Source organism: Rutidosis leptorrhynchoides, chromosome 6 (genome assembly GCF_046630445.1).
Source record: "Rutidosis leptorrhynchoides isolate AG116_Rl617_1_P2 chromosome 6, CSIRO_AGI_Rlap_v1, whole genome shotgun sequence".
In the NCBI taxonomy this organism is placed as follows: domain Eukaryota; kingdom Viridiplantae; phylum Streptophyta; class Magnoliopsida; order Asterales; family Asteraceae; genus Rutidosis; species Rutidosis leptorrhynchoides.
In genome coordinates this window covers 271852107-271859084 of record NC_092338.1, presented here as the reverse complement: position 1 = coordinate 271859084, position 6978 = coordinate 271852107, and positions in this window count along the sequence as shown.

Below are 6978 nucleotides of genomic sequence, written 5' to 3'. Positions count from 1 at the left end.
TACACTTTTGAAAGACTTCAAGACAATTATCAAAGTAATTATACTTAACAAAAATGCTTACAATTACATCCTCATTCATTTTCATCAACAATTCTACTCGTATGCACTCGTATTTGTACTCGTACAATACACAGCTTCTAAATGTATTTACTATTGGTATATATACTCCAATAATCAGCTCTTAGCAGCCCATGTGAGTCACCTAACCATGTGGGAACCATCATTTAACATCTAGTATGAAATATCTCACAAAATAACAAACTAATGGAGCCTATATGATGAATCAATATTCACGTGAAGGATGGTGTACACAAACACTTTCATTTTGCAACTTACATGCATCAAACTACTCTCTCTCAAGTGTTCTTCCATTGTTCTAAGTGTTCTTCATCATCTTCATCAAAATCTAGCTCAATCTAGTTCATAAATCCATACATAAACCAAGTTATAAAACAACTACTCAAGAACACACCAACAACACTTCCAAGTTTGCTAGCTTACTTCCAATCTTGCAAATCCACTTTGAGTGATCATCCAACCTCAAGAAATCTTTCTTATTTATAGTAAGATATCTTTCTAATATAAGGTAATACTCATATTCAAACTTTGATTCATTTTCTATAACTTTAACAATCTTATTTCGAGTGGAAATCTTACTTGAATTTGTTTTCGTGTCATGATTCTACTTCAAGAACTTTCAAGCCATCCAAGGATCCTTTGAAGCTAGATCTATTTTTCTCATTTCCAGTAGGTTTATCTACAAAACCTGAGGTAGTAATGATGTTCATAACATCATTTGATTCATATATATAAAACTACCTTATTCGAAGGTTTAAACTTGTAATCACTAGAACCTAGTTTAGTTAATTCTAAACTTGTTCGCAAAAAAAAGTTAATCCTTCTAACTTGACTTTTAAAATCAACTAAACACATGTTCTATATCTATATGATATGCTAACTTAATGATTTAAAACCTGAAAACACGAAAAACACCGTAAAACCGGATTTACGCCGTCGTAGTAACACCGCGGGCTGTTTTGGGTTAGTTAATTAAAAACTATGATAAACTTTGATTTAAAAGTTGTTATTCTGGGAAAATGATTTTTATTATGAACATGAAACTATATCCAAAAATTATGGTTAAACTCAAAGTGGAAGTATGTTTTCTAAAATGGTCATCTAGACGTCGTTCTTTCGACTGAAATGACTACCTTTAAAAAAATGACTTGTAACCTGTATTTCTGACTATAAACTTATACTTTTTGTGTTTATATTCATAAACTTAAGTTCAATATGAAACCATAGCAACTTGAATCACTCGAAACGAATTTAAAACGAAGAAGTTATTGGTAAAACAAGATTGGATAATTTTGCTTGTGGTAGCTACGTGAAATTTGTAACAAATTTATACAAATCATAACTTAACTAACTTATATTGTATTATACATGTATTCTAACATATATTATGTAATCTTAGGATACCATAGACACGAATACAATGTTTTGACATATCATATCGACCCATATATATATATATATATATATATATTTCGGAACAACCATAGACACTCTATATGCAGTAATGTTGGAGCTAACTGAAATGTCACGTTCTTATTGATTAAAAACGTTCCATATTAATTGATTTCGTTGCGAGGTTTTGACCTCTATATGAGACGTTTTTCAAAGACTGCATTCATTTTAAAACAAACCATAACCTTTATTTCATAAATAAAGGTTTAAAAAGCTTTACGTAGATTATCAAATAATGATAATCTAAAATATCCTGTTTACACACGACCATTACATAATGGTTTACAATACAAATATGTTACATCGAAATCAGTTTCTTGAATGCAGTTTTTACACAATATCATACAAACATGGACTCCAAATCTTGTCCTTATTTTAGTATGCAACAGTGGAAGCTCTTAGTATTCACCTGAGAATAAACATGCTTTAAACGTCAACAAAAATGTTGGTGAGTTATAGGTTTAACCTATATATATCAAATCGTAACAATAGACCACAAGATTTCATATTTCAATACACATCCCATACATAGAGATAAAAATCATTCATATGGTGAACACCTGGTAACCGACATTAACAAGATGCATATATAAGAATATCCCCATCATTTCGGGACACCCTTCGGATATGATATAAATTTCGAAGTACTAAAGCATCCGGTACTTTGGATGGGGTTTGTTAGGCCCAATAGATCTATCTTTAGGATTCGCATCAATTAGGGTGTCTGTTCCCTAATTCTTAGATTACCAGACTTAATAAAAAGGGGCATATTCGATTTCGATAATTCAACCATAGAATGTAGTTTCACGTACTTGTGTCTATTTTGTAAATCATTTATAAAACCTGCATGTATTCTCATCCCCAAAAATATTAGATTTTAAAAGTGGGACTATAACTCACTTTCACAGATTTTTACTTCGTCGGGAAGTAAGACTTGGCCACTGGTTGATTCACGAACCTATAACAATATATACATATATATCAAAGTATGTTCAAAATATATTTACAACACTTTTAATATATTTTGATGTTTTAAGTTTATTAAGTCAGCTGTCCTCGTTAGTAACCTACAACTAGTTGTCCACAGTTAGATGTACAGAAATAAATCGATAAATATTATCTTGAATCAATCCACGACCCAGTGTATACGTATCTCAGTATTGATCACAACTCAAACTATATATATTTTGGAATCAACCTCAACCCTGTATAGCTAACTCCAACATTAACATATAGAGTGTCTATGGTTGTTCCGAAATATATATAGATGTGTCGACATGATAGGTCGAAACATTGTATACGTGTCTATAGTATCTCAAGATTACATAATATACAATACAAGTTGATTAAGTTATGGTTGGAATAGATTTGTTACCAATTTTCACGTTGCTAAAATGAGAAAAATTTTCCAATCTTGTTTTACCCATAACTTCTTCATTTTAAATCCGTTTTGAGTGAATCAAATTGCTATGGTTTCATATTGAACTCTATTTTATGAATGTAAATAGAAAAAGTATATGTTTATAGTCAGAAAAATAAGTTACAAGTCATTTTTGTAAAGGTAGTCATTTCAGTCGAAAGAACGACGTCTAGATGACCATTTTAGAAAACATACTTCCACTTTGAGTTTAACCATAATTTTTGGATATAGTTTCATGTTCATAATAAAAATCATTTTCCCAGAATAACAACTTTTAAATCAAAGTTTATCATAGTTTTTAATTAACTAACCCAAAACAGCCCGCGGTGTTACTACGACGGCGTAAATCCGGTTTTACGGTGTTTTTCGTGTTTTCTGGTTTTAAATCATTAAGTTAGCATATCATATAGATATAGAACATGTGTTTAGTTAATTTTAAAAGTCAAGTTAGAAGGATTAACTTTTATTTGCGAACAAGTTTAGAATTAACTAAACTATGTTCTAGTGATTACAAGTTTAAACCTTCGAATAAGATAGCTTTATATGTATGAATAGAATGATGTTATGAACATCATTACTACCTCAAGTTCCTTGGATAAACCTTCTGGAAATGAGAAAAATAGATCTAGCTTCAAAGGATCCTTGGATGGCTTGAAAGTTCTTGAAGCAGAATCATGACACGAAAACAATTTCAAGTAAGATTTCCACTCGAAATAAGATTGTTATAGTTATAGAAATTGAATTAAAGTTTGAATATGATTATTACCTTGTATTAGAAAGATAACCTACTATAAGTAACAAAGGTTTCTTGATCTTGGATGATTACTTGGAATGGATTTAGAAAACTTGGAAGTAAACTTGCAATCTTAGAAGTATTCTTGATTTTATGAAACTAGAACTTTTGGAATTTATGAAGAACACTTAGAACTTGAAGATAGAACTTGAGAGAGATTAATTAGATGAAGAAAATTGAAGAATGAAAGTGTTTGTAGGTGTTTTTGGTCGTTGGTGTATGGATTAGATATAAAGGATATGTAATTTTGTTTTCGTGTAAATAAGTCATGAATGATTACTCATATTTTTGTAATTTTATGAGATAATTCATGCTAGTTGCCAAATGATGGTTCCCACATGTGTTAGGTGACTCACATGGGCTGCTAAGAGCTGATCATTAGAGTGTATATACCAATAGTACATACATCTAAAAGCTGTGTATTGTACGAGTACGAATACGGGTGCATACGAGTAGAATTGTTGATGAAACTGAACGAGGATGTAATTGTAAGCATTTTTGTTAAGTAGAAGTATTTTGATAAGTGTCTTTAAGTCTTTAAAAAGTGTATGAATACATATTAAAACACTATATGTATATACATTTTAACTGAGTCGTTAAGTCATCGTTAGTCGTTACATGTAAATGTTGTTTTGAAACCTTTAGGTTAACGATCTTGTTGAATGTTGTTAACCCATTATTTATTATAACAAATGAGATGTTAAATTGTTATATTATCATGATATTATGATATATAATATATCTTAGTATGATATATATACAGTTAAATGTCGTTACAACGATAATCGTTACATATATGTCTCGTTTCGAAATCATTAAGTTAGTAGTCTTATTTTTACATATGTATTTCATTGTTAATACACTTAATAATATATTTACTTATCATTTAACATAATTAACCAAGTGTATCAATATCTTAATATGATTCATATGTACCTAGTAAGATGTTGTTATAACGATAATCGTTATATATATCGTTTTCGAGTTTCTTAAATTAATAGTCTCATTTTTATGTATATAACTCATTGTTAAAATACCTAATGAGATACATACTTATAATAAAATCATGTTAACTATATATATAACCATATATATGTCATCGTATAGTTTTTACAAGTTTTAACGTTCGTGAATCACCGGTCAACTTGGGTGGTCAATTGTCTATATGAAACCTATTTCAATTAATCAAGTCTTAACAAGTTTGATTGCTTAACATGTTGGAAACACTTAATCATGTAAATAACAATTTCATTTAATATATATATAAAATATAAACATGGAAAAGTTCGGGTCACTACACTAGCTATACAGGGTTGAGGTTTATTCCAAAATATTATATATACTTTGAGTTGTGATCTAGCCTGAGACTTGTATACATGAGGTCGTGGATTGATTTTAGATAATATATATTGCTTTATTTCTGTACATTTAACTATGGACAACTAGTTGTAGGTTACTAACGAGGACTGCTGACTTAACAAACTCAAATCTTTAAAATGTAATAAAAAATTTTGTAATTATATTTTGATCATACTTTGATATATATGTACATATTTGTTATAGGTTCGTGAATCAACCCGTGGCCAAGTCTTACTTTCCGACGAAGTAAAAATCTGTGAAAGTGAGTTATAGTCCCACTTTTAAATCTAATATTTTCGAGATGAGAATACATGCAGTTTTATAAATATTTTACGAAATAAACACACAAGTAATCGAACCTACATTCTATGGTTGGATTATCGAATCGAATATCACCCTTTTAGCTTGGTAACCTAAGAATTAGGGAACATACACCCTAATTGATGCGAATCCTAAAGGTAGATCTACGGGCCCTAACTCCCCCCATATTGGAAAATGGTATGCTTTAGTACTTCGAGTTATTAATATAGATGGATTTCTATTTTGGGGATATTCTATATGCATTTTGTTAATGTCGGTTAGCAGGTGTTCAACATATGAATGATTTTTATACAAATTGTATGTTATTAAAAAATAAAATCTTGTGGTCTATTATTACGATTTGATAAATATATAGGTTAAACCTATAACTCACCAACATTTTTGTTGACGTTTAAAGCATGTTTATTCTCAGGTGATTATTAAGAGCTTCCGCTATTGCATGCTAAAATATGGACAAGATTTGGTGTCAGCATGCTTGTATAACATTGTTTAAAATTGCATTCGAGATTTACTTTGTTGTAACATATTAATATTGTAAACCAATATGTATTGGTAGTGTGTAAGTGTGATATTTTTAGATTATCATTTCTGGATAATCTAGGTGGTGATTTTTTAAACCTTGTCGATAAAATAAAGGTTATGGTTTGTTTTAAAAACGAATGCAGTCTTTGAAAAAAGTCTCATATAGAGGTCAAAACCTCGCAACAAAATAAATTAATATGGAACATTTATAATCAATATGAACGGGACATTTTAGTTGGTATACGAGCGTTGGTTTTAGAGAATTAGAATTTTGCATTCGTGTGTCTTACCGAGTTGTTAGGATGCATTAGTGAGTCTGGACTTCGACCGTTTTTTCTTCTAAAACGATTGCTTAAAACTTTTTGTTGAAAACTATATATTATTAACATGTAAATATTATGTGATATATTAATCTCTTATCGTGTTTGATATTGTGTGATAGATGTCTACTTCTAGTACAAATCTCATCGACTCACCTAATAATAATGAAGAGTCGAATATATTTTGGGAAGATTCACAAAATTCCTAGGAGGAACCGGAAGAGGAGGAACCGGAAGAAGAGGAACCGTAAGAGGAGGAACCGGAAGAAGAAGAGGTTTCGGAGGAAGAAATAGTAATACCTACAGTTAAACGATTAAATAAAAGAAAATCCTCAACCAATGGACCAAACTTAATAATGGTCAGTGGTGTTTCCGCCGAGGAAATAAAAATATTGGGAAAATTACCAATTTTCTGATGAATCGGATCCCGACGAGGATTCTGATGATGTTATAGAAATTACCTCGACCCAATTTGAAAAAGCAAAAGAAAAAAATAAGGGAAAAGGTATCAAAATAGAGAAACCTGATTACAACCCCGATGAACTTTATATATATCGTAAACGCCCGTATTTCTTAGATTTTAACAATAATCCGGGAACATCTAGGCCACTAGGTTTTTCTAAACCATTTGTGAAAATGACGACTCGTATTAGAGGATCACCAAGTATCCCTAGGAAATTAGCCAAACGAACTAAGTCCGAAGAAGAAGAAAC